Source organism: Heloderma suspectum, chromosome 2 (assembly GCF_057233095.1).
Source record: "Heloderma suspectum isolate Gila_16-S chromosome 2, 16-S_ref, whole genome shotgun sequence".
Classification (NCBI taxonomy): Eukaryota; Metazoa; Chordata; class Lepidosauria; order Squamata; family Helodermatidae; genus Heloderma; species Heloderma suspectum.
Window position 1 is genome coordinate 1675078 of NC_139459.1, and position 27324 is coordinate 1702401.

Sequence of the window (27324 nt, forward strand, 5' to 3'; positions counted from 1 at the left end):
TGCTGGTTAATTGCCATTTGGCAGCTGTGACTAATTTTGCAGCTATTAAAAGGCTTCTTGCTACTTCCATATGCTTGTTTCTTACGACACCATTACGGGCGCAATCGTATGTATGTTTAGACAGAAAAGAAGTCCACAACTCCCAGTATTCCCCAGTCAGCATGGGAGTATTAGGACTTTTTATGTCTAAACATGCATAGGATTGTGCCCTAAAAATCCAAACAAGATGTCCATAGGGTTCATAAGTATAGGGTATCCAATTATTCTGTTCAAATAGGCTATAACTTTTCCCCAGAAATTTCCAGAGGTGGGGTGGGAGGAGTGTTTTACAAGTCCACTGTTTATGAAAGAAGTCTGAGTCTGTTTCCCAACATTTCCAACGAGCATTTCTTAATGTTAGGATATATCTTTGCCTGTTTTTGTGGTGTCATGTAGCAACAATATAGTACTTTATAGAAATTTTCTTTTAAATTAACATATGGGTCACAGGGAGATTTTAGGTCAGTTATAAAAATTGTCTCCACTGATCCACAGAAATGTCTGTGCTTAACATCTCTTCCTGTTTTAAATTAAAATAATTTCCTTAGCGGAGGACAGGAAGGCCTGGCATGCTATGGTCCATGGGGTCATGAAGAGTTGGACACGACTTAACGACTGAACAACAACATCCGTATCTGCTGCAATTAATATCTGATAAATATGAGATAACAGTTTCTTAGTTTTATACCCTTAGGTAATCATCTTTCAAGTACCGTTAATTCTTTAAACTCTTTAACTGACAATACTGAAGCTACAAAGACTTTCTTTTTCCCATTTCGCTTATTGATCAGTAATAAAGTTATTACTTTTCCATGCTTTATCACATCAGCAAATGTCATAATTTTATACCAAATCCAGTCTTCTGTGTCACCAACTGGTTGGCATTTATTATTATATTTAAAAGACTGCAGCAAAGAGATTTTACAAGATTTCTATTTATTCCAAATTTGCCAGACAGCTAATATAATAGAATGGGCTTTCAAGTCATGGATTTCCTTAAAATTCTTCTTGTATGCCCAAAATAAGTACTGCAGAGGAATCTTAGAACAAGTTTGCTCCCAAATATGAGCAGGCAATTCATTTGTACGGTTAACCACCTGGCTCATATTTTAAATATTGATGTTTTATAATAAAATATATTTTAACAATGCAAACCTCAGTTATTGATGGGTTTTTGCAACGTTCTTGCAGAGATTCTTAGCATGTTGTTATTCCATGAAAAAGCAATCATAATTTATTCCACTTTTTCAGCGTAACCATTGCTGTAGGGTATGGGAACATTTTCAAAAAGAAACTAAAGTCTAGGTACAATATTCATCTGTACTGTTGGTAACTGTCTTAAGTAAAATACTGCTTATTCAAGCCACATTTAATGTCTCCTTCAATTTCTGTCAAAGCTGGGGTGTATTTAGCTTGAAAAATTCCCTCTATATTGAGGATAATATATTCTCTCAAATATTTCAAAGACTAAGAGAGCAATCCTATCATCCCAGAAGAGCATCCCAGGGACCACAAGATTCTCCAGAGTGCCCCTCTGGGGCTGTAAACATGGCTACAACTCAGAAGGGGGGCTCCAGAAACTGACTCCTCCCTCTGCCCCTCGCAACCACTGTGGAGCCAAGCTGGCTGCTTTCCACCGTCGCAAACGTAGCCTTGGAGGGCCTCAGAGAGGTCTAAAAGGGGAGGGGGGTCCTGCTCAGCTGATCAGAGATAACAGCTTATTAGCCAGAGAAAGGGGGCCTGGGGAGTGGGCGGGCTGGTGAGCCAGACAGGGAAACTCTGTGGGCCATATCTGGTCTGTAGCATGGAGGTTCCCCATGTCTGGTTTACAATCTCCATCACCCAACTGTCCAGTCTCCCTCTGGCAGCTCTCACTAGCCAGGATGGACATAGGTCCAAGAAACAAGTGGCGTGCCTCACTCCTCCATGCAGCTTGTCCACATCCTCAGGTTGAACAAGATGAAACTCATCCATCAAAACCAGACAAGTGAATGCCTCAACCACCATCCCAGAGTCTGCTCTCAGTGTGAAGTTCACAGAATAATGGACTCAAGTTACAGGATGCCAGATTCCGGCTGAACATCAGGAAAAACTTCCTGTTAGAGCAAAACGACAATGGAGCCAATGACCTAGGGGGTGGTGGGCTCTCCCGCTATGGAGGCATTCAAGATGAGGCTGAACAGCCGACTTCCAATTGGAACCAATGTCGCCCTCGCAGCAGCCTCCGCGGGACGCTATCTCAAACAGCTTTTTAAAAGGTTGAAAAACCTTTTCATCTTCCCCCTGGAATTAAAAGGGGGGGCAAGGCAGCATCTGGATAAGATCTTGGAGAAAAGTACTCTCCACGAGGCAGTGGGGCTGGATTCCGAGACCCCTCCCAGAGCTTAACCATCGCAAAAAGCTGTTCTGAAACTCCTATCTAATAGGAGAAAACAGGGCTGATGTGTTCCATTGTAATATATGGATTAAGAACTATCAACAACATCCAAGGGATGGTTTAAGAAATATCAACAATATTGTTAAGAAATATCAACAATATTTCTCTTGTTTGAAGAGAAGCATGGCTTCGGCAAGGAGAAAGAAAGGAATTGCATTACCGCCCACTCCCCCCGTACCTCCCTTGGCAAAAGCTCCGAGAACAGAAGATATAGGGGAATTATTTACTTTGATAAAAACTTCATCTTCGCAATTTGCGGAGCAAGCCAAGAGGTTGGATTCAATTCAAAATTCCATCACCGCCCTGCAATGGGCTGTGGATTTAATCAACACTTCTTGGCAAAAAATGGAGGCGAAGGTTAACGAGCTACAAGATAGGCTGACAACGAACGAAAGTATGACACAAGCTTTTTTCAAACATTTCTCTGTCAGAATTTCCCAACTGGAGGCCTTCACGCAGTGATCCAACGTATGTATTATTAGTATTAAAAATTTGCCTAGTGATATAAATTTGCCTACCTTTGTAGACAAGCTTTTGCATGAGATACTCCCTGCGACATCTGATTATTTACTTGATAATGAGCAGGCATTTTGTGTGCCAAATGCTAAAGGGACTGTACGATTATAGTCCAATTTGCAAGAATCTCCACAAAGAATTATATCCTGCGTTTGGCAAGAGAGGATGGAAGTCTTTTTTGGAAACAGGATAAAGTTATGTTATTTCCAGATTACATCAAAATGGTGGCTGATAAAAGAAGGCAATTCATCCAGGCGAAAAACCTGGCAAAACAAATTAACTTACAATATCACTTAAAATATCCTGTGGTGAGAGTGACGGACTGGGAGCCGGGAGATCCGGGTTCTAGTCCCCACTTGGCCATGGAAGCTCACTGGGTGACTTTGGGCCAGTCACAGACTCTCAGCCCAACCTACCTCACAGGGTTGTTGTTGTGAAGATACAACGGAAAGGAGGAGGATAATGTAAGCCGCCTTGGGTTCCTTGCAAGAGGAAAAAAGGTGGGATATAAATGCAATAATAAATAAATAAAAATGTGTGAGATTTCTGTTCCAGCCCCATGAACTGGAATCTTTAAACAAGTTTTGTTAACTGTCTATGTTTAGCCTGCATGATTCAGGCTAGGCCAGAGATTGCTTTCTTTCATTTTCGTCTTTTTTATTTTTCTTTAAATTCTCGTTCTCTAAAATGGGTATGATATACTGTATTCAAATATATTGTTTGAGGGTGTATTATGCACTCATTTATATATCTAGTATAAAATATATCACTGATTGTTGTGAGGTTGCTTCCAAGCTTTATTATTATATAACATTATAATTTCATATTATTATTATTACTATTATTATTATCATCATTACTATAAGACTACTCAGTAAGATTTTTGGTTGGTTAAACTGTTAAGCTTTATTATTACTATTATATGGTTACTGGGAATGAATTATAGGCCTGCTTCCTTGCTATAAGACTGATGATATGATATTGAAATGTAAGGTTGATTATTAAATTGTAATATTGCTAATGCTATAGGTATAGTTTTTAAAATAGAATGGGATCTAAAGCCCGTGTGTATTGGAGTTTAAATTTAATCCTTTAAAAAAGAAAAAGAAAAAAAAAATTCCTTTTCCTTTCTTCTCCTTTTCGTTATTGTGTCCTCCTAAGAATATTGTATTGTTGGGAAATTGTAGTTATTGATCAGGTTGTTGGTATTGTTTATTTCATTTATAAAGACAAAAATAAATAAAAAGTATTTAAAAAAAAGATGAGGCTGGACAGCCATCTGTCAGGGATGCTCTGACTTGGATTCCTAGATTGAGCAGGGGGTTGGACTTGATGGCCTTGTAGGTAGGGATGTACGAAAGTCACTTACCTTGAACGAAATTTGATTCGCGGGGGAGGGGAGGCGCTCCGTCCCTCCCCCCGAAATTCTGGCGGAGGGGAGGCGCTCCGTCCCTCCCCCCTGAAATTCTGGCCTGGGGGGAGGCGCTGTCCCTCCACCCCTGAATCCTGGCCGGCCAGGCTGTAAATGGCAGCGGCTGTAGCCGCCGCTGTTTGCGTCCCTGCAGTCAGCTGTGATAGGCTACGTAAATGTTTACGTAGCCTATCACGGCTGAGTAAAAAACAACAAACAAACCGCGTGTACGCAAATGGCGGCGCCCATGGGCACCGCCATTTGCATTCCTTATTTTCGCACGTCTAGTCTACGTAAACATATACGTAGACTATGGCGAAAATAAGGGGAACGCAAATAGCATAGCGTCTGCGCTATTTGTGTTCCCCTTATTTTCGCCGTAGTCTAGGTAAATGTTTACGTAGACTAGACGTGCCAAAATAAGGAATGCAAATGGCGGCGCCCATGGGCACCGCCATTTGCGTACGCGCGGGGTTTTTTTTTTACTCAGCCGTGATAGGCTATGTAAACATTTACGTAGCCTATCACGGTATTTTTTTAAAATCTAGCCGTGATAGGCTACGTAAATCTTTACGTAGCCTATCACTTTTTTTCTTTTTTTACTGGAAATGGCAGCCATGTTTTGCAGAATTTATATTTATATTGCAGAACAAGTATCGGGGAAATTGAAGTCCCCCATTACTTTTACATCTTGCTTCCTTGGAACATTGGCAATTTGCTTTTCAAAAGTTTAATCCTCGTCTTCTCCTTGATTGCCAGCTCTAGTGGCTGGAAAATCCCTCACAGCATTCAGGAATCCTTCTGGATTCGTTAATCTCCAAGGGCGGACCATTTTAATAGTCCCCACTCCAGCAGAGGTTCAGAATCCAAGCAAATCTAAATCCTATGAAGTCACGTTCTGTCCAGATCATCAGAGTTCTTTTGAACTCCCCTACACGCAGATCACGTTCATCCTGGCTAGCAAAAAACCAGTCAAGAGTGTGCCTGGCCAAAGAGTCACTGACTGGCCAGTTCACATGCTGCATTAAAATGGATGTTGTGTGCTCTCCATTATTACAGATATCCACCAGGACTTTTAAGTAAATCCTGCTCCTGTCAGAAATCAGGTTAATGTGATATCACAGAAATCCACAAAGACCACACCAAGATCACCCTTACAATGTCAGAATCTTAGGACTGCCCTGGCCATACAGGTGAGCTCACATTTCCAGCTCCCCTTGTATTTGTCTCCTTTAAAATGACTGCTTCAGGCAGCTTCTGAAAACTCTTGAGCTGCAGCTTGGAGATGAGGGAGAAAGGGCTTTCAGATTTGAGGGAAACCCTGGTTTCAGCAGCTACCCACATGGTACTTATCTGGGTGTCCGATCTTCTCTTTCCTAATAGCTCTAGATAAATAACTTCTCATTTTGCTTGGGCATTCAAGTGCTCTGGGCCCATTTTAGAAGTGTTTCCTAGCCACTGATGAGGAACCACACTTCAGTTGTTCAGAGCAGAAAACAGCTGGAGAGGCAAAAGTAGATGGGCCATGCTCTAACCCAGAGGAGGGCAGGGGGGGAGTGGCAGTTCTGACTTGGATCAAGCATCCCCTGGCATCTCCCCAAAGTTGCCTGTGTGCCTCGATTAAAATAAAAATAAACAACTGAGGACTAGTGGCAGTAAAATCCTGCTTTAAGGACTCCTCCTTCATTCTTGTTGTTTACGCTGCCATGGACTGATTTGAGTTAGTGGGAGACATGTGATTATTTCCCTTGAACTGGCTCAGTATCATGCATATCTAAACACTCCTCAAATAACTAGAAGCCGACTCTCAACAGCCAACCTCTTCCCTCCCTTTACGCGCTCCAGGTGGGGCACACCACAGGCCCTTGCACAGCATGGCCTCCGTCCCAGTCCTCTGTTTGGGACCAGAACAGATGCCACTAGCACAGCCATGCTCTCCTGCCATGCACAGCAAAACCCTTGGAGGCATGCCAGGAGGACATGCCAGGAAGAGGATGTGCCAGCAGAGGAAGCTGCCCTGTACAGAGTCCGACCCCTCTCGGTCCATCTAGCCCAGTATTGTCAACACTGACTGGCAGCAGCTCTCCAAGGTTTCAAGCAGGAATTTTTCCAGTCCTACCTGGAGACACTGCCAGGGACTAAAGCAGGGACCTTCTACATGCAAAGCTGGGGCTCTACCATGGAGCCATGCCCCTCCCCCTAGGGATCCAGGCCAGCAACCACCTGAAGGGCTACAAGTTCCCTCATCATGACTGGGATGCTGTGATGCATGGGCAGGGACCCATGAAGGGCGAGGGATGACTTATCAGCAGGATTAGATCATGGAACCAAAAAGGGTGATGAGCCAGTTGAGGGAAATGCAGCCCTGCCTCTTCTTAGCAGCATGAAATTTGGCCCGTGGGGGAGGGGGCTGCGGGCTATTTATTGGACCAGAAGGAAGCCCAAGGACATGTCAACGCAAGTGTTCACATTCATTCATCCATCCTTTCTCTTTATTGCTCAAAAGTGTATGCTCCTATTTATTTACTTTTATTTAATACATTTATATCCCCCCTGCCACCCCTCTCCTAGATGATTCAAGGCAGCTTACAAGTCAACAGTGATGGTGATGACCAAATAAAATCCCACATGACTAAAAGCAACAGGATCTAAAGCAACTAAAAGAGCACGGCAGCACTGAAAAAGCAAACTAAAAATCAAAGTAAAAATACAGCCAAAGCCAGACTAAGACTAGCAGCAATACAATGCCTGGGTAAACCAAAACACTTTCACCGCCGTGGCCCTTGGCTCCTGCCAGCACTGCAAAAGGCCTCTTTAGTGGCAACAGATGCTGCAAGAGCCAGCAGGCCGATGCACTGCAAGAAAGGAGGCATGTGCTGCTCAGGGCCCTCCATGGTGCCCACAGGCTCAGGGGAGGGAAGCCACTCTGGACCTGAGGAGAAAAGTGGGCAGGCGCGGGGGCACAGCCCATGCAAAATATTCTTATTTTAAACCCATACATGAGAAAGGCCGCTCAAGAGCCAGAGGAATGAGAAGCCCAGGCCAGGCCTCCAACCACAAGAACTCCAGAGAATTCTGCTACGAGCTGTTGGCCTCTGGACCACAGCAGAGCATGAATCAGGGATGGGGTGCCAGGCAAAAGCCGTGCCAGCCCCGCCACTACAGCTGCGCCCCCGGCATGTACACGGCGGTCCTGATCATCCAAAGCACTTTGCGTGCATTCGCTCACGCTATGGATTTATTGTACTGATCTGCACCCCCGTCTTCAATAACATTCTCAAGATGGCTGACAAAATTTCAGAACACCATAACACAAATTAAGAACATACACATTTAACTATATACTAAAAACAGTAAAATCACTAGACATGGCAAAGAAACAACAAACTCTGCCAAGATAAAACAGATCAAATTAAATAAAAAGGCCTGAAAAAATCATAGAATCATAGAACAGTAGGGCTGGAAGGGGCCCACAAGGCCATCGACTCCAACCCCCTGCTCAATGCAGGAATCCAGGTCAGAGCATCCCTGACAGATGGCTGTCCAGCCTCGTCTTGAACGCCTCCGGTGTGGGAGAGCCCACCACCTCCCTAGGGAATTGGTTCCATTGTCAGATTGCTCTAACAGTCAGGACGTTTTTCCTGATGTTCAGCCGGAATCTGGCTTCCTGTCGCTTGAGCCCATGATTCCATGTCCTGCATTCTGGGATGATCGAGAAGAGATCCTGGCCTTCCTCTCTGTGACAACCTTCCAAGTACTTGAAGAGCGCTATCATATCTCCTCTACCAAATAAAATGGTCTTCACCAGGCACCGAAACAGAATCACATTAGGCACCAGGCAAGCTTCCCTGGGCAAAGCATCCCACGACTGGGGCACCACCATCAAGAAGGCCTTTTCCCAGGAGTCACCTGCTAGACCTCAGATGGCAGAAGAACCCCTGTGAAGTGTGTTGGGGGTGGACAGGGGGGAGCACAGCTTCCCTAAAGTCCCCAAGTCTAACTGAATTGAGATTTCAGTTGTTTCTAATGGAAGTGAGATTTGAATCAGGCTTTCCCAAGTTGCTCTCTCTCGTCCTCAGTTTCCCTTCTGTTAAACGGGAGTAGCAGCAGCAACAGCATGCCTCACAGGGCTGTTATGAAGAGGCATGAGATAAGGAAACGCCATTACCTGCTCTGACTCCCAGGAGCACCTGGCCCCAACAGCACACTGCATGTACTTCCCCCTATGCTGCATAATCACTGCCTTGGTCCATCGAGCCTGGTGCTGCCTGCTCTGACTGGCAGTGGCTCTCCAGGGCTTCAGGCAGAGAGAGACCTTCTGTCCCAGCCTTGCTGCTGCAGCTGCTGCAATCCACATAACAGGAGAAGGCAGAGGCTGAACCCGGCACCCCACACATGCGAATCAGGCGCTCTCCGTCAAGGGACAGAACTGCATGGGAACGGCCATAGCCCCGCAGCAGGGCACCCGATCTGCCTGCAATGGCTCCAGTTCAACCCCACCATCTCCGGGGAAGAGCCCACCTGGAACCCTGGAGAGCCGCTGGTGCCAGCCAGCGCAACGATGCGGAGCCTGCTCCAAAAATGGGTGGGGCATCAGTTTGCCCTGGGCGTTCCTCTAATGCCTGCTGCTGCTTGCACACACACCCCTCCGGTGGGGGCACTGCTGCAGCTGCCCCCATGCACACGAGCAGACTGACCCAGCAAAGGGGCTGTAATGAGCCAGGGAGCGAAGTGGGTGTTCAGCCCCCAGCTCAGTACCTCGCCACTGAGACTGAGGGCGAGTGCTGGGAGCGGTGGGGCCGCTGCGAGCCCCCTCCCCCGCCCTTGCGCTCACAAGCCAGCTTGCCCAGCCGTGCTGGCACTACAATGAGCTGCTGAGCTCCTGACTCATCTCAGGGCTGCTCCCCTGCCCCCCCCCCCGCGAGCCCACAAGCACAGGACCACCAGCACAACTGCCAGGAGGGCACGTGGCGCACCAGCCGCAGGGGCCACGGGGGCTCGCAGGCCCAGCAAACGCCTCGATCTGCCAGGCGCTGACACCAGGCCGACTGAGCGCTGGAGCGGTGGTCTGGCTGGGTGCAAGGCAGCTGCTTCTGTGCCCTCCTTGCGTCTGCAGAAACTGAGGTCAATGTGGGGAGCGGGGAGAGGTATGCCAAGCGAAAATCCCACTGCACACAGCTTCGAAGGAATCTGAGGCTGGCGTTGGGAAAGCCAGAGGCCCTGCATGGCCCGGGAGTTAGGAAGCTGGGCCTGGAACGCCTGGCTCCCCAGCTGGCCTTTAGCATAGAAGCCTCAGGTGACCCCACCTCTAAAATGGGCGTAGTGGTGAGCTATTTTGAGGGAGGAGACTACAAGGAAGATACAACGATCTCTGCAGATCAAAACAGCAATACAAGTAATAAGGAGCAGAAGGATTCTTTCTGTCAGGCTCAAGTCTGCTTGGGGCCACATGCCCCCATGGCTTCAGCCTAATCCTTGTGGAAGGCTGGCTGTGCCCACTGAGGCATGGGAGAAAGAAAGGCTGGCTGGGTCTCTTGTGCCCAGAGCACCGTCCCTCCAGCCAGTCTGCTGGCACAGAGGAAGCAACAGGCCCAGCGGCTCGGCCTTGGCAATCCCCGGTGGCAGAGCGTAACCCTGGCTTCTTTTGGGATGGCTCTTAGGATCAGACACCGGCAAACACTCAGCCCTGACACAAGCTCTTGCAGGAGTGTGCCTACCCAGACACATAGAGCCAGCTAGAGAATATGTCCATCGTCTTCATCATCAGTAGGAATACATCTGCATTGTGCAACAGTACAAATCCCGACTCATCCTCCAGACCCCCGAACCCAGCTCCTCTATTGTTCCCGTTTTACGGTTGGGGAGCTGAGGCTGGAAGCAGCTTGCTGAAGATGGGCTCCCAGGACAGGGCCAGCACCCTTCCCACACCGTTTCCAGTGCTGTGGCTCAGCCTGCAGGCTCAGGACCGTGCCACCTGAATGCCATGAGTGGGTCAGGATCTGGGGAAGGAGGCCTGGCTCAGCCGAAGTCCTTGGGAGCCACACGCACAGCCCTGCCACCGCTGCCGCTACATCGCCGCCCCTCTGCCGCCAGCCTAAGGAATGCGAGGCCCTCTGCTCTAGCCTGCCTCGGAGGCACCTGCAGCCTGGAAAACACCCCCCGCCCCAGGCCTCTGCCTCCCGCCCAGCACGGCCCTGCGCGGAGGCAGCACGGCCCAGGGCGCAGCACCACAACCCCTCCCAAGCACAGCTGGGCCCAAGACGCCGCCTTGGCCATCCTGCGCAGGGCCCCCACGCCCCTCGCCCCCTGCTCCAAACACCACGGACCACACGGAGCGACCGTGGGAACCTCGCGGCTTCCCTGGAATGGCAGCCCCCTCTCCCCTGGTCGCACAGGCGGAGGAGACACGATCCAGCGCCAACTTGACTCGGGGTTCGCGGGAAGAAGGACACCGCCCGCCCGAAGCAGCCGCAAAGGTTGCGCCGAGGACAGCGGCGACAGCGGGCGAGCCGCCTCGGTCGCGCTGCGGCCAACCTGCCCGCTCCGACGGAGACGCAAGGCGCAGGCGGGGGAGCTGCCCCCGCGGAGCGCTGCCGCGGCCCGCGCTGGACCGCTCTGCCGGCGGAGGCAGCCGCTGCCCACGCGCCCTTCGCCGGCGATCTCGGCAGGCGCGGCGGCGCGAGGAAGCGCAGCGCCGCCCGCCGCCTCCTCAGCATCCCTGGCTGCCGCCCGCGTCGGCTCCTCGCCCTCGCCCTGCCGCCGCCGCCCCTGCGGGAGCAGCGCCTTTGTCTGGCTGCGGCGCTCCCCCGCGGAGGGGCGGGGCACAGGCGCCGGGCCGGGGCGCCGCGACCCCCCGCCGCCCCGCGCGCGCGGCGGCAGACACGCCCTGAGCGCACAAAGGCAGGCGGCCGGCCCGCAGCGCGGAGGGCCGGAGGGGGCGGCGGCGGCGGCGGCGCCTGGCGCCCGCGCCCCGGCCCCCGCGGCAGAGCGAGCGGGGGCGCCCTGCGCGGCCGGCGCGCGCCGCTCAGCAGGCCGGGGCGGCGGCTGGGGCCGGCGCCCTGAGGAGGGGCGCGGGCTCTCCGGCCGCCGCCCCCGGCAGCTCCGGCCGCCCTTCCGCGGCGCTGCCTCCCGCCCCGCTCACCCGGGCCGGGCACTCTCGCCGCCTCTCCTCCGGCGCGGGGCCCGGCGGCGCGTCCTCGCCTCAGAGCGGCAACCCAGGCAATGCGGTGGGGCTGCGCAATCCGCGCGCCGCCGCCGCCGTGACGTCGCGAGCCTGCCCACGCGCCCGCCCGGCCGCGGGGAGAGGGGGAGGCCCCGCCCGCCCGCGCGCCGCGGCGCCCGCAGCCCGGCCCGCGGCGCCCGGGCGCGAGGGAGCCGCCGGGTGCCCGGCGCGCGGAGGCCCCCGGCCGCGCCGCCGCGGCCTGCCTCCGTTCCCCGCCTGGCAAGGGAGCCTGTGGCGCCCGCCGCCAGGCAAGCACGGCGGCAGAGCCCGGCTGCCGGCCACGCCGCCCAGCGCCTTGTGCCCGCCGCGGCCTGCAGCTGCCGCAGCGGGAAGCGGGGCCTGAGCGCGCGGCCCGCTGCCCCTGCGGCGGACCGCCCCGGCCAGCGGCCCCGGCCGCCTGCGCCCAGCCCCTTCTGACGGGGCCGCCCAAGGTGGGGCGCGCTCCGCCCCGTGGCAGCGCACCCCGCGGGCTGGCCGCGCGAAGCAGGGGAGGGGGAGAAAAAGGCCTCCCTTCCCGCGCTCCCCACACCAGGCGCCCCTCTGCCGTGTCTCCCCTGACTCACCCTCCTCTAAGCGGAGAGCCCCAGGCACGGTGCCCTTCCTCCTCGGGGAGCCGCCCCAGCCGCCGGGTCGCTTTGGTTGCCCCTTCCCGCACTTTTCCCGGTTCAACCGTACCCCTTTTTTAGGTGCAGTGACCAGAACTGCACACGTGTTCCACACACGAACCTTCTCCCAGTGGGGCGCCTGGACGTCCCCTATCTCCCCACACGTGCCATGCGTGTTGGCAGGGGCGGCGCTGCCTCAGGCGGCGGATGCTCAGGGCGGGGCAGTGGCGCAGTGCTGGAGAGCGGGGAGTGCCCCACGGCCTGCCCTCCGCTCCCTCTGCCAGCCTCTCGCCCTTGGGGCCGGTAGGGAATGCTGCCTCCCGTCACCTGCTGTGCTAAAGGCAGAGGCAGCTCCCACCCGTGCAGTTGCTGGAGTGTCTGCGTGGAACGGGGGGGGGGGGCAGGGGGATTCTCGTCCTTCACCCCAAGCAGCAGCGTGTCCCTGGCCAGCCCTGCGCAGGTCGGCCCCAGCCAGCTCTGAAGGGCGGCTCAGGCCAAGCCTTCACCTACAGCAGCACCTGGTGGGGAGGCCACGGGACGGCTGGCCTGTGGTGTGGCGGAAGAGCCCAAGGGCAGGGGAAGCAACAAGGAGCCTCTTAGCTCAGCCTGCCCCCACCCCGGCTAAGAGAGGGTGAGAGCGAGAGCCCTCTGGGCCAAAGGCGTTGCGCTGCCAGCCCCAATCCCAGCAGGCAGACTCCAGTGAAGCAGCAAGCCCCTTCTGATGGGCAGCAGCCCCCTGGGGGTCTGGAAAGGGCAGCTCCTGGCTGAGCCAGGGCCTCCCACACAGCTGTGGCCAGAGAGATGCTGCCACCCCTCCTGCCCACTCCAGCAGTGAGTGCCACGTGGGCCCACCAGGCAAGGTGGGCACCACACCGCGGGACCCCTGGCTGACCACACCGAGGACCCACCGGCAGGGAGATCACAAGGCCAGACAGAGATCCAGGGCCCCAGCCAGCAAGACACAAATCCACATATGCTCACTGACACTTATATATGCAAATGTGGAAATAACTAGTCAGGTGTACTGAAATTTCGCAGGAGGCAAAGCCCTCCAATTACTTTCTTATCTAAACCATCTCAAAATAACATAAAATAAATTCTTCAGTTAATTTTCAACCTGGCTCAGATCATCCCAAACCAATGGAAAAGGTCTTTTTCTACGCTTAATTTCTATGCAAGGAAAGTGGTGGTGGGGTGTGTGTGTGTGTTGGGGGGGTGCTGCAGCATGTGGGAAGGGGAGAGTTAACCCTTCCCTCCCCAGCTGCTATCCCCTTCAGAATTGCCTCCTGCAAGGCAATTAAGCTGAGAAAGAAAAGCCTTCCACTGACACTCTGTGGAGTAGATCCAGGGCCCTGGGAAAGAGGCCTGAAGGCTCAGAAACGCCCCTGCTATCGGGGCTGATCCAGCAGCCTCTTCCTCAGCAGCAGCTCAAGAGTTCCCCCCTCTGGGAACGCAAGCCTGCCCAGGGCAAGCCTGACGAACCATAGTTCGTCCTCCCCCCGCCCCCGCTCCAAGAAGAAAAGCTCTGCTGAGCTCGGTGGCCCAGTAATCTGGTGGCAACACTTCGCAGCTGAGCTACAGGGGTTATTTTTAACACTGTCTCACATATGAATGCCTGATGCATTCAGAGAATTAGAATAGCCTGCTGTGGTGGGCCCTATTTATACTCCAGAGCATCCAGGGGAGGGGGTCGCTTACTATAGATCCTCTTGTTGTTTTGAATTCCCCCCACAAGAGCCCATCGGGATGGCACTAACCCTTGGAGTTTTCAGCTGCGGTTAAAACCTCTCCTTATCTGTGTCAACAGATGGAAACATTTGAGGCTCTGGGAGGAGGAGGAGGAGCCAAGCAGGCCCTCTGGGGAAGGAAGGCACAGCCCCCCACACACACACACAGTCCCAGGACATGATCCTCTGTTTCTTGCCTCCCAGCTGAGCACAGAAGAGCAGAGGAAGCAGCTCCAGCTGGTCCAGGGACTACAGAAGCAAGCAAGCTCCCAGAGAGCGAGCGAACAGAGCGAGCGGACAGGGGGAGCAAACAGGAGTTGGCCAGGGGAGGTTTATTTTTTAACTAACTTTTTTTTCATTCATTTGTCTTGTAACACACACTTCCACACCAGTGGGACTCTGCTTTTAACCTCTGGTGAGTAGAGGAGCAGGCGCAGGCTAGTCTAGAACAATCACAAAGCTAGACACAAAAAGGGAAAAGAGGCAATGGAAGGACAGGACCCTCCAGTGGTGGTGACCTGCACGGTGTGTGCCATGTTTGTTTTCTTGCCTGAGAACAACATGGCCGACACCTGCAACAAGTGCAAGTTGATCACGCTGCTGGAGGAAAAAGTAAGTGGACTGGAGCGGCGACTGTCGACCCTCCGGGGAATAAGAGAACACGAAGAGTTCTTGGACAGAATGGGGGAACTACAGCAGCAAAGGGCAGACCAGAAGCTTGAGGAGCAACAGCAAGATGAGGCAGTGGGAAATGCTGAGGTGAAGAAAAATGGAGTAGAGGATACTCCTTGGAAAAGGGTGACAGGAGAAGAAGAACTAGACACCACTCTGCACCAGTGGAAGCAGTGGAGCTGTGGAACCGATTCCAGGTACTTGCGGATGAGACTGGAGGACAGCCTGCAGAGGAAGAATCACAGGGGAACCTGCATGAGAGTGAGCAAGAGGCTGAAGGTCAGTCAAACAGAGGCGATGAAACCCAGGCCTACAAAAAGAAGAAGAGTGGTAGTAGTGGGAGACTCCTTGCTGTGTGGGATCGAGACCCAAGTATGTCGCGAAGACCCATGGAATCGCCAGGTATGTCGTCTCCCGGGAGGACAGATTAGAGACGTGACTGAAAGGTTGCCTGCACTCATAAAGCCCACTGACAGGTATCCCTTTCTTCTCATCCATGTGGGAACAAATGATACCGCCAAGCGGAGTTACGAAGAGATCACGTCAGGCTTTGAAGCTTTGGGAAGGAAACTCAAGAACTTTGGGGCCCAGATAGTTTTCTCATCCATCCTTCCAGTAATTAGAAGAGGGATAGAAAGGGAACGAAAAATACTCCGGGTGAATGACTGGCTACGAAGGTGGTGCCGACAAGAGAGATTTGGATTCTGGGACCACGGGCTACACTTCCGGTAAGATGGGCTGTTGGCAAGGGACGGGTTGCACCTCACAAAGGATGGGAAGAATGGGCCACAGCATGAAGAGCTTCATCAGGAGGGCTTTAAACGGAATCCTACGGGGAAGGGAGATGTAAAGTTGGGGGTAACTGTGAACGAAGGCGCATGCACTGCAACGGAGAGAACAGCTCTGATAGCGCCCAATAATAGTCTTCAGACACATGTAGGAAGAAAGCAAGACTAAGAAGCACATGGTCTTCGACGTCTATATACTAATGCCCAGAGTATGGGAAACAAACAGAACAAACTTGAACTCTTAATACAAGAGGGAAATTATGACCTGATAGGTATAACTGAGACTTGGTGGGATGACTCTCATGACTGGAATACAGCAATTGAAGGATATAACTTGTTCAAGAAGAACAGGAGGAACAGAAAGGGAGGTGGAGTTGCACTATATGTGAAAAATACATCTCTCTGCACAGAAAATACAGGAGGCTTGGTAGCCCCATCGAGAGTATCTGGGTTAAAATAAATGGAGCAAAGAATAAAAGGAACATGGTGGTTGGAGTCTACTACCAGCCACCCAATCAAGGAGAGGACAAGGATGAAACTTTTGAAAAGCAAATTCTCACTGTTTCCAGGAAGCGTGATGTAGTAGTAATGGGGACTTCAATTTCCCTGATATTTGTTGGGAGATTTTGCAAATTCTGCAAAACATGGCCCCTCCAGGAAATTCCTGACTTGTGGGGTGGATAACTTCCTCCTACAGAAAGTAGAGGAAGGAACTAAAGGATTGGCTATCCTTGACTTGATCCTAACCAACGGAGATGACTTAGTGGATAAAGTAGCAGTTGCAGGAACTCTGGGGGAAAGTGACCATGTTGCACTGGAGTTCTTGGTTCTAAAGGAAGCAAAAGCCGAGTCTAGTGCATACCCTGGATTTTAGGAAAGCTGATTTTAATAAACTCAGAACAATGATCAGTAAGGTCCCTTGGCAAGCGACTCTAATGAGAAAAGGAGTCCAAGATGGGTGGGAGCTTTTAAAAAAGGAAATTCTCAAGGCACAATTAAAAACAATTCCAACAAGAAGAAAAGGTGGAAGACAAAGGAAGAAGCCAATGTGGCTTCACAAAAAGCTTAGATGACCTGAAAACAAAAAAAGGACACATATAGGAAGTGGAAAGAAGGCCAAGTAACAAAGGAAGAGTACAGGCAGGTAGCACAGAATTGCAAGGATGGCATCAGGAAGGATAAAGCTGAGAACGAGCTGAGGTTAGCGAGGGAAGCTAAAAGCAACAAAAAGGCTTTCTTCAGCTATGTGCATAGTAAAAGGCAGAGGAAAGAAATGGTGGTTCAGCTATTAAATAAGGATGGCAAAATGATAACAGAGGACAAAGAAAAGGCAGAGGTGCTCAATTCCTACTTTGGCTCAGTCTTCTCCCAAAAGAGGGTCTATGACCCCCCTGGCAAAGGCAAAGTGCAGGCTGAAGGGGCAGAATTGCAACTTGAGATCGATAGGCATATGGTCAAGGAACGCCTAATTCCTTTGAATAAGTTCAAATCTCCAGGGCCAGATGAACTGCATCCTAGAGTAATAAAGGAACTGCCAGAAGAATTCTCAGAACCACTGTCTATTGTCTTTGAGAAATCATGGAGGAGAAGGGAAGTGCCAGATGACTGGAAGAGGGCTAATGTTGTCCCTGTCTTCAAAAAGGGCAAAAAGGAGGAACCTGGGAACTACAGACCAGTCAGTCTGACATCAATCCCTGGGAAAATTCTGGAGCAGATGATAAAGCAATCCATCTGGAAGCACCTTGGAAACAATGCCGTGATTACTCGAAGCCAACATGGATTTGTCAAGAACAAATCCTGCCAGACGAATCTGATCTCATTTTTTGATCAAGTAACCTCCCTTGTGGACTGTGGGAATGCTGTGGACATGATATACCTCGACTTCAGCAAAGCTTTCGACAAAGTGCCCCACGATATCCTGATGAGCAAACGAGCTCAAAGTGGGCTAGAGGAAACAACGATCCGGTGGATCCACAGTTGGCTATAGAATCGGACTCCAAGAGTGCTTCTCAATGGGATCTTTTCAAACTGGGGAAAGGTAACAAGCAGGGTACCGCAGGACTCAGTCCTGGGCCCAGTGCTCTTCAACATTTGTATGAATGATTTGGAGGAGGAGGTGCAAGGAATACTGATCATATTTGCAGATGACACAAAATTGGGCAGGATAGCTAATACCCTGGAAGACAGAAACAAATTCAGAGGGATCTTGATAGGCTGGAGCGCTGGGTAGAAAACAACAGAATGACATTTAACAGGGATAAATGCCAAGTTCTGCACCTAGGAAAAAGAAACCAAATGCACAGTTACAAGATGGGGGATACGTGGCTCAACACCACTACAAGCAAGAAGGATCTTGGGATTGTTGTCGATCACAAGCTGAATATGAGCCAACAATATGATGTGGCTGCAAAAAAGGCCAATGCTCTTTTGGAATGCATTCATAGAAGCATAGCTTCCAAATCCCAGGAAGTACTAGTTCCCCTCTACTCAGCACTGGTTAGGCCTCATCTGGAGTACTGTGTCCAGTTCTAGACACCACACTTGAAGAAGGATGCAGACAAACTGGAGAGGGTTCAGAGGAGGGCAACAGAGATTATCAGGGGACTGGAAACAAAGCCCTATGAAGAGAGACTGAAATAACTGGGCATGTTTAGCCTTGAGAAGAGAAGACTGAGGGGAGATCTGATAGCGCTCTTCAAGTCCTTGAAAGGTTGTCACAGAGAAGAAGGCCAGGATCTCTTCTCCATCATCCCAGAGTGCAGGACACGGAATCATGGGCTCAAGTGACAGGAAGCCAGATTCCGGCTGAATATCAGGAGAAACGTCCTGACTGTTAGAGCAAGACGAGAATGGAACCCATTCCCTAGGGAGGTGGTGGGCTCTCCCACACTGGAGGCATTCCAAGACGAGGCTGGACAGCCATCTGTCAGGGATGCTCTGACTTGGATTCTTGCATTGAGCAGGAGGTTGGACTCGATGGCCTTGTAGGCCCCATCATAGAATTCTATGATTCTATAGGCAGGTAGGCCTTGTGGTTCAGCAGATCAGGAGGTGGCGGTGGATCCGGGAGACCCAAGTGCATGATCCGCACGTGTGTGCGCGCACCCTCCATCCCACAGACTCATTTTGTAGCCACCTTCTCTCAGCCTCCATTCTCTATCTGCAAAATGGGAATAACAGTGACCCACCTGACATGATAGTTGCGGAGGGAAAACACAATAAGGATAAGCAAACTCTTTTAATTTTGGGACAAGAATGAATTGGGGGGGGGGGGTCCTAACAGTTCTCCATTAGTCCACATGATTTGCACAACACAGGGGTGGTTAATCAGCCACAGTGGCTTGTTAACCACACATGGCCTGTTGGGTTGCTGGATGGTTTGTTAAGCAACCCAACCAACCACCCTCACCAGGATCAGATGTCATGACAAGTGCACCCAGTGAGGATAATTGTGTAAAGTGGGCTGGCACACACGGGGTGGTTAACAAGCCACAGTGGCTTATTAATCACCCTTGTGTTGTGCAAGCTGGGCCATGCTTTTAATCCAGGGGTTTCCTTAAATATTTTTAGTTTTCCAAGGAAACTACCAACAAGACACAGCCATAAAACACTAAAACCTCATGAAATGAGGGGTTGGAGTCAATGGTGTTGTAGGCCCCTTCCAATCCTACTATTCTATGAACTATCAACAACATAGTGAGTAAATAATGTCCACTGATATATACAAAATTAACCATTTACAATAAGTGTAGTGGGTGTTTGAAATTTGAGGACTAGCGGGGGTAGGTGTATTTAAAGATAAGATAATGTACAGACAATTGATATCAAATGAGCAGAACTGGAGAAGCGGAGCACCAATTTTTCTAAGTAGTCATTTTATTTATCAGCCTTTCAAGGGCTCTGAAGGACAGATGCCACCTAGTCAAAAAAACAGGCAGAAAATTTTCTTTTGTCACAAAAAGACTGAAAGATACAGGCAGACCAGATGTTAGGCGTGAGAGACCAGCATCCGAATGTTAGAGGAAAACCGGATTAGGAAAGTCCCAGGGGCTAACACCTCTCCTTGATTTAAATATAACTACCAATTCACACTCAAAGCTACTCCATATAGTGTAAGTCAGGGTGGGGAAACTTTGGCCCAAGAGCCTAATCCAGCCCACGGGGCTCCCCAGTCCAGCCTGAAGAAGCTATCTGGCCTGGCCATGCCCTCTTTCCCCTGCCACGCCCCCTTGCCTTGGTCTTTCCCATTGACCTTTGTAATTTGCCTGTCTCCAGTTTTGACGCTTGCTTGCTGGAATGCAATCAATGGTTTTCCCACGCAGTCCCACTTGTCCTGACCTCCAGTGCCCCACCGGGAAGCACCCCCGCTTCCTGGAACACTCCAGTCTTTTCCGTTCCTTTGTTTCTCTCTGGAGCTGCATCAGGGCTCTTCGTTAATCCCCGGAGCGCCAGTCCTGGCCAGGCTCTCCTCACTCAGGCACAACTAAATCTTGGCAGAGGCCCATATTCCAACAAATGCGGGAGGGGGAGCGGGAGCCCTCCATGTTTCATATGTCCTCTTTCATTTTGGTACATTCTAGAGCACAGCACATGCCTAGCATCGCTCTCCACACCGGATGGCAAGTATAACTCCCTCCCCCTTGCTTGGAGGCAGCATCCCTGGAAGATGCTCTCCCTTGCAGATGGGTCCCTTTCTGGACCCCTGCCCCAAACTGCTATGGCTTCCAGGAGCACCATCAGTTGGGGTCTTTGTTTCTGGCAGATCAGAATGGCTGGGAAGAGCAGGCAAGGGGTGGTGATTCCTGCATCGGTTGTTATGGTGTTGTACAGCACCTTGAGAGGGCTCCTGCTCTGAAAGGCAGCCAAGAACTATTTTAAATGCATTTAAATCAAAGCAATATCTGACGTAAACAAAGGGAAGGCCCCGCAGCACGCTCGCTTGCTGTGACAATCGGATCCCTGTGCTGGGCAGAGCACTGGCTGCAAGGGAGGGGCTCTCACGCAAGGGCCAGCAGCCAGCTTTGCTCTTCATGCTTTGGGTCAGTCAGCAGCTGCCCCCCCCACGTGCCCGCCCCATCTCTCCTGCAGAGTTCCTCCCCCTTGCAGTCTGCAGAGCTTCTGTTTGGGAGGCGGGGAGAGAGAACCGTTGACCGCCAGGGAAGCCAGGCCTGGCTGCTAATGAAAAGGCGCAGTGTCCATGCAGATGCTTCAGTGAGGGCCTGAGACAGGCACGGTTTGGGTTATGGGGCAAATTGCCGGGAGACACTTGCTCTGCCAGCTTGCTCTGAATCCGCTGGCTCAGCCATGGTGCCCCCATCACCTCCGCCTTCAGCCAAATGGCTCCCCAGGCTAGATACGTGCTGGTCTCGGTGGTCCTGTGGATCCTCCACATTGCCATGACTGCTGACCCAGAGATCTCCATGGCCAGGGAGGGGCGTGGCAGCATTCCCAGACTCCTCTCCTCCTGGCTGGCTTGGTTCAAAGCATGGGCTTGCCGCTGCGGCCTGGACTCCTCCGCCCACCCCGCTGCCAGCTCGCCAAGGCCCAGGCGACAGTGTGCCCGCCTGGTTTCCAGCAATGCCAAGAAAAGAAAAGATGTCTACAACATAGACCAACGCTGGCTTCAGCACACAATTTCTAAAACCATACCACTTAGAAATTTTATTATACTGAGCAGTATGTATCACTAACAAATATAAATTACGAAGTCCCTCACACTGTTCTTTTCTGTACCAGCAAACCCAAGTTTAAAAGAAAGTCCAAGCACCAGGGCACAAGCAGCTTCCGTCTGGGTCACCATGTACTTATTGGGATGTTCGCCTATTTTCAGGCTCACAGAGCAAGACACACAACTGCAGAGGTGGATGATGACATCACAGCTTCCCCGGTTCATCCATTTCCTACATCAGATCATATCAGAGCATCCCCTGGCACTTGCAACACTTGCCCAGCACCAATGATGACGTCCACTATTCTGATCACATTGGATACTTAAATGCATCCAGGCCTCTCTCTCCCTGGGCCTTGGTCCCCCAAAGCCACAGTCCAGCTCAGCATTTCAGCTCATTAAAAACAGCATACTACTCCCACCACAGTATCACTGTCTGGGATACAGGCGACTTGAAGGGAAACCCAGCCGCTCCTGTGGCAGACAGGTGGACAGGCACTATGGCCAACTGAGATTTCGCTGGCTGGCTGGCTGCCAGAAAATCCCACTGAGCAAAACAGTGGCTTGTGTCATAGAATCATAGAATAGTAGGGTTGGAAGGGGCCTACAAGGGCCGCGGTGGCTTAGTGGTTAAGACGCTGAACTGCAGACTGGAAGGTCGGCAGGTCAGCAGTTCGAGACCCGAGTGCCGCGTGGCGGAGTGAGCTCCCGTCTTCGGTCCCAGCTCCTGCCAACCTAGCAGTTCGAAAGCAAGAAATTGCAAGTAGATAAATAGGTACCGCTTCGGCGGGAAAGGTAACAGCGTTTCGTGCACCTCGGTGTTCAGTCATGCCGGCCACATGACCACGGAAGCGTCTTCGGACAGCGCTGGCTCGGCTTAGAAACGGGATGAGCACCGCACCCTGGAGTCGGACACGACTGGTTGGGGTCACCTTTACCTTTTTAAGGGGCCTACAAGGCCATCGAGTCCAACCCCCTGCTCAATGCAGGAATCCAAGTCAGAGCATCCCTGACAGTGGCTGTCCAGCCTCGTCTTGAACGCCTCCAGTGTGGGAGAGCCCACCACCTCCCAAGGTCATCGTTTCCACTGTCGTATGGCTCTAACAGTCAGGAAGTTTTTCCTGATGTTCAGCCGGAATCTGGCTTCCTGTCACTTGAGCCCATTATTCTGTGTCCTGCACTCTGGAATGATGGAGAAGAGATCCTGGCCTTCCTCTCTGTGTCTGCCCCTGCTCTGTGGGGCAGTGTCTTGCTGCCCCAGCCAACCAGACCCCAGGCAGGTAAGCGGGCATGTTTTGCTAACTCAAAAGTGGAACAGCTCGCTTTTCTACCAACACCCACACAAGCTGCAGGCATAGCAAGCTCTGGCTGAGCCTCTTGCAAGCAAAGGGATCTCACAGTCTCTTGGCTCAGGGACAGGGGTACGGAGACTTGCTCTAAGGAGCAGAAGCAACGGCGGGGTGCATCCATTCCCAAGGCTGGCTCCCAATTTGCAAACCACTGTTAGCAGGGAGCCAGTGTCACATCCACACCGGTCACCAGGCAGCTTCCAGGGACAGCCCTGCTTAGCTTAGAAGCAGAACCTGGTCAGGACTTTCAGGCAGTTTGCCACGCCAAAACATCAAGCTCCATCCTGATGAGCCCAGGACATGATCCTGGTGGACAGGGCTGGCTCACAACCTCTGTTTATTCCAGAGCACCCTCCCTGTATTGACTGGTTACTACTCGGCATCCTTTCCAGATCGGCTCATTCAGTGCCACCAAGCACAGCCCCTGCGCAGTTTTGTCTTTTCTGCTCTTGTAAGGTCCAAACTGTGAGAGCGGGACTATAAGGAAGGCTGAGCACCGAAGAACTTATGCTTTCAAACTGTGGTGCTGGAGAAGACTCTTACGAGTCCCCTGGACTGCAAGGAGGTCAAATCAGTCCATCCTAAAGGAAATCGACCCTGACTGCTCATTGGAAGGACAGATACTGAAGCTGAAGCTCAAATATTTTGGCCACCTAATGCAAAGAGAAAACTCTCTGGAAAAGACCCTGATGCTGGGAAAGACTGAAGGCAAAAGGAGAAGGGGACGGCAGAGAATGAGATGGCTAGGTAGCATCACCGATGCAATGAGCACGCTCCGGGAGAGAGCACAGGACCGGAAGGCCTGGCGTGCCATGGTCCGTGGGGTCGCGAAGTCGGACACGACTGAACAACAACAACAAGGTCCAAACGGCACTGAGGATTGGGGTGGGGGTCTTATGGGGTCGTGATCTATGTTTACATGCTGACTTTCCCTCACAGTTGCTTCTTGACGTCTGTGTGTGGGGGTGCTTTACCCTTGCAGTGCTGGAGGAATTGGGAAGCACGGACTCGCAGAGGCAGGCGGTTGCTAACCCAACCCAGTTTACATTCTTGATCTTCTGTGATCTAAAAACAAGACAATTCAGCCAGGTGCCATCAGCTTTGGCCATTTAGCATCTTTATTGTTATTTTTATCTGAACGTTGAGTCCCAATATTGGGGAAAAGGCGGGATATAAATAAATACAATAATCACCACCAACGCCACCTCTAAGCCTCACCAAGAATGTCTCTCTGGAAAGCCTGCTAGCTGGGCCTAGAGAAGGCATCCTGTTACCTCCTCCGCGTTGCTCACTACAGGGAACCAAAGTGTTTACAGGGATGCCTGGCAGAACTCCCATTGTGCCCTCCCCTTTTTGATCTTTTGGCCTGCTCTGCCCTGGAAGATCTGTAGGGCCTTCCCTGAGCCCTTCCCTCTAGCTGCATGACCAAACATCCTTAAGAGGAAGGCGGTAAAGTGCTTGCATTGCTAAGGCCAGTGCAAACACGCAATGAAACTACAGTGCCCAGCATGCAATGCACTGAAAAGACCAGAAGAATTCTCCCAGCTGGGTCTCACCCACTGCATGCTGGACTACATGGTTTCCAAAGGGCAGATCAGCCTGTTTAGAATCAACCTTTAAATTCTAACCAGAATCCTGGCGCTCTAGAGCCAATTTGACAAGCTGAGCATAATTTTCATTGCTTTGCCTGTTGGAGCGGGGGGGGGGGGCTGGGGGGCAACAGAGGGCAAGCACATCATGCACAGGCGTTCAGAGGTGCCTCCTCTAGCTGTTCCCCCAGCAGCAGCTGAGACACATCTGCAGAACTCTGACTCCGCTTAGCTAGAGATGCAGCTCATTACGGAGCACAGCACCAGCATTGAAACTGACCCACTTCACAGGCTTTGCAGGTCGCCTTGCAACAGATACCTCAAGGCATCAACAAATACCAGCACGTTGCCGCCCTCCCGCCACCCCTCGCACAACACTAAGATCATTCTGTTAGAAGGCGGCTGTCACTCCATCTGGCTAGTCCCTTAGGTCTCACCCCACACAGTCACTACCTTAGCTTTTACATGCAGACCAGGCAAAACTGCACTCTGGTGGTCTGGAGAGGGAAAGGCACTCTGCACCTGCTCAGAAGCACTGTCTATATTGCTGACTTCCGTGTGCCAGTGCTAAGCCTTCCTGCAGCCATAAATAGGTCAGATGTGCTGCACCAGAGGACACGCCTGCCTGAGTCACTTCCTCTAGCCAATTTTAAGAACAGAAGAACCTGCTCTGCTGAATCATGCTGAAGACCTATTTACAGTGTTGCTGTTGGCCAGCTGCTGGATTCCTCAACAGCAGGGGCAGGCAACTTGGGTCCCTCCAGATGTTTCGGCCTACAACTCCCATGATGCCTCACCATAGGCAGGATGCCTGTGTGACCAGTTGCTGGGGAACATGGGTGGGGGGTGCTGTTGCGCCTGTGTCCTGCCTGTGGGTTCCCAGTGGAGAACTGGTGGGCTGCTGTGTGGACAGCATGCTGGACCAGATGGGCCCTGGTCTGACTCAGGGGGCTCTCCTGAGGCTCTTGCCATTGGCTATTCTGCTGGGGCTGATGGGAGCTGTAGACCAAAAGTTGCCCTGTTTTAGAAGCTCATAAATATGCCAGTCATCCCCTGTTGCTTGTCCTCAGCATCTGGTGATCCATGAAGGGGACAGCATCTGGTAGACTTCCTCTAAACAAAGAGGTTCCATTGGGAATCATGGCGAACAGCCATCCACGGAGAGACCACGACAGTGGCTTTGGAACGCGCGTTTGTGCCTCACGTGACTGCTCGCAGCCGCCACACTTCGTCCCCTAACCGTCCGCTCTTGCCTGTTGCTGGCGCGGCACAGCTCGCCCGCGCCGAGCAGCGCTGCCCAGACTTTCTCCGGGGCGCGGCTGCTGGGGCTGCCGGCTGCCGGTGCGGGCGGCACACGGGGCGCCACTGGCGGGCGGCGAGCGGCCCGCCCGGCCCCGGAACGTGCCCTGCGCGGCCCCTGCTTGGATTCCGAGGCCGCGCCGCGCCGCGCCGCGCCCCGCCCGCCGCGAAGCGCGCGCCTGGGCGCGGCTCCGGGGGCGCGGCCGGCCGGGCGCCCCACCCGCTCCGTCGCCCCGCGCGGCCGCGCGCTCCCCGCCCGCGGCCGTGGCGGAGCGCGCGAGCCGCCTCCAAGGCGCGGCGCAGCGGCTCCGCGCAGGGCGCGCCCGGCCTCTCGCCGAGGGGGCCGCGGCGCCTCCGCCCCCAGCGCCGGACTCGCCCGGGGCCGGCCGCCGCCCGGGAGCGCTCCCGCGAGCCCCGGCCGCCGCCCTGCAGCCGCCGCGCCCCACAGGCGCAGCGAGGCGGGGCCGGGCCGGGCGCGCTCCGCCCCGGGACGTCGGCGGCGCGCCACGCGCGCGCCTTCAGCCCGGCCCCGCGAGCGCCGGAAACAGCCCCCCGGACGGCTCCGGCGGGGAGCTCGAGCCTCCCCGGGGCGCCTCCCTTGCGTGGAGGGGCGAGGCCGGGGGCCTGCGGCGCGGGGGCCGAGCGGGCGCGGGGGAGTTTCACGCGCCGAGGCCCGGCGTGGGAAAAGCGGAGGGGACGCGCGCGGCCTGGGTGTCGTCGCGCCAGAACCCGGCGGTTCATCCCACGGAACGACTGGAGGAGGCCTGGCCGGACCGCGGAAAGGGGGCGCCGCTCAGCGCGCAGAAGGCCCGGCGTCCCCAGCGGGGGCTAGGGGAGAGCCCCGCCTGGAGCCCCGGGGAGCTGCTGTCAGGAGGGGCCGGCCCAGCGTCCGGCAGCTTCCCGTGTCTGCCTGTCCTGGGGGAGGCGGGGGCTCTTCGTTGCTCTGCGACCAGCTCCCCTCCCAGAACAGTCTTCAGTGACCTGGATTTGCAGCCCTAATGGGAAGAGAAGCAGACATGCTGGAATGTCCCAAGTGCTTGGTCACCAGCAGGTTCTGCATAGATCGCCATCACTTATCAGGCACTGAGTGGTGCTCATTAGTTGGGAACAAACTTCTTTGTTGTTTATTTGCTCAGTCGCTTCCAGCTCTTCATGGCTTCATGGACCAGCCCATGCCAGAGCTTCCTGTCGGCCGTCGCCACCCCCAGCTCCCCCGAGGTCGAGTCCGTCACCTCCAGAATATCATCCATCCATCTTGCCCTTGGTCGGCCCCTCTTCCTTTGGCCTTCCACTTTCCCTGGCATCAGCATCTTCTCCAGGGTGTCCTGCCTTCTCATGATGTGGCCAAAGTACTTCAGTTTTGCCTTTAATATTCCCTCAAGTGAGCAGTCTGGCTTTATTTCCTGGAGGATGGACTGGTTTGATCTTGCAGTCCAAGGCATTCACAGAATTTTCCTCCAGCATCACAGTTCAAAAGCATCTATCTTCCTTCACTCAGCCTTCCTTATGGTCCAGCTCTCGCAACCATAGGTTACTACGGGGAATACCACTGCTTGAGCTATGCGGACCTTTATTGACAAGTTCTACAAGCTGGGTTTAGAAAAGACAGAGGAACTAGAGACCAAATTGCCAATATCCGCTGGATAATGGAGAAAGCCAGGGAATTTCGGAAAAACATCTATTTCTGTTTTATTGACTATTCTACGGCCTTTGACTGTGTGGATCATCACAAATTGTGGCAAGATTTTGGTGGTATGGGGATACCAAGTCATCTTGTCTGCCTCCTGAGGAATCAGTATAACGACCAAGTAGCAACGGTAAGAACAGACCACGGAACAACAGACCGGTTTAAGATTGGGAAAGGAGTACGGCAGGGTTGTACACTCTCACCCTACATATTCAACATGCACGCAGAACACATCATGCGACGTGCTGGGCTTGATGAAGCCAAGGCTGGAGTTAAAATCGCTGGAAGAAACATTAACAATCTCAGATATGCAGA

The 27324-nt window shown here is 52.7% G+C and overlaps 1 protein-coding gene and 1 long non-coding RNA gene across 4 annotated transcripts in view; both read right to left on the bottom strand.

Annotated features, from left to right (window-relative positions):
- Positions 1 to 12193, bottom strand: part of RUSC2 (RUN and SH3 domain containing 2) — a 61306-nt gene extending 49113 nt beyond the window's left edge. For all 3 annotated transcript variants that reach the window (XM_084832694.1, XM_084832696.1, XM_084832695.1), the window contains exon 1: positions 11545 to 12193. The gene's annotated coding sequence lies outside the window, so the exon portion shown is untranslated. The remainder of the gene's footprint in view (positions 1 to 11544) is intronic.
- LOC146351847 (uncharacterized) overlaps positions 1 to 27324 on the bottom strand; it is a 1244848-nt gene that overhangs the window by 170802 nt on the left and 1046722 nt on the right. The gene's annotated exons all lie outside the window — the stretch shown is intronic.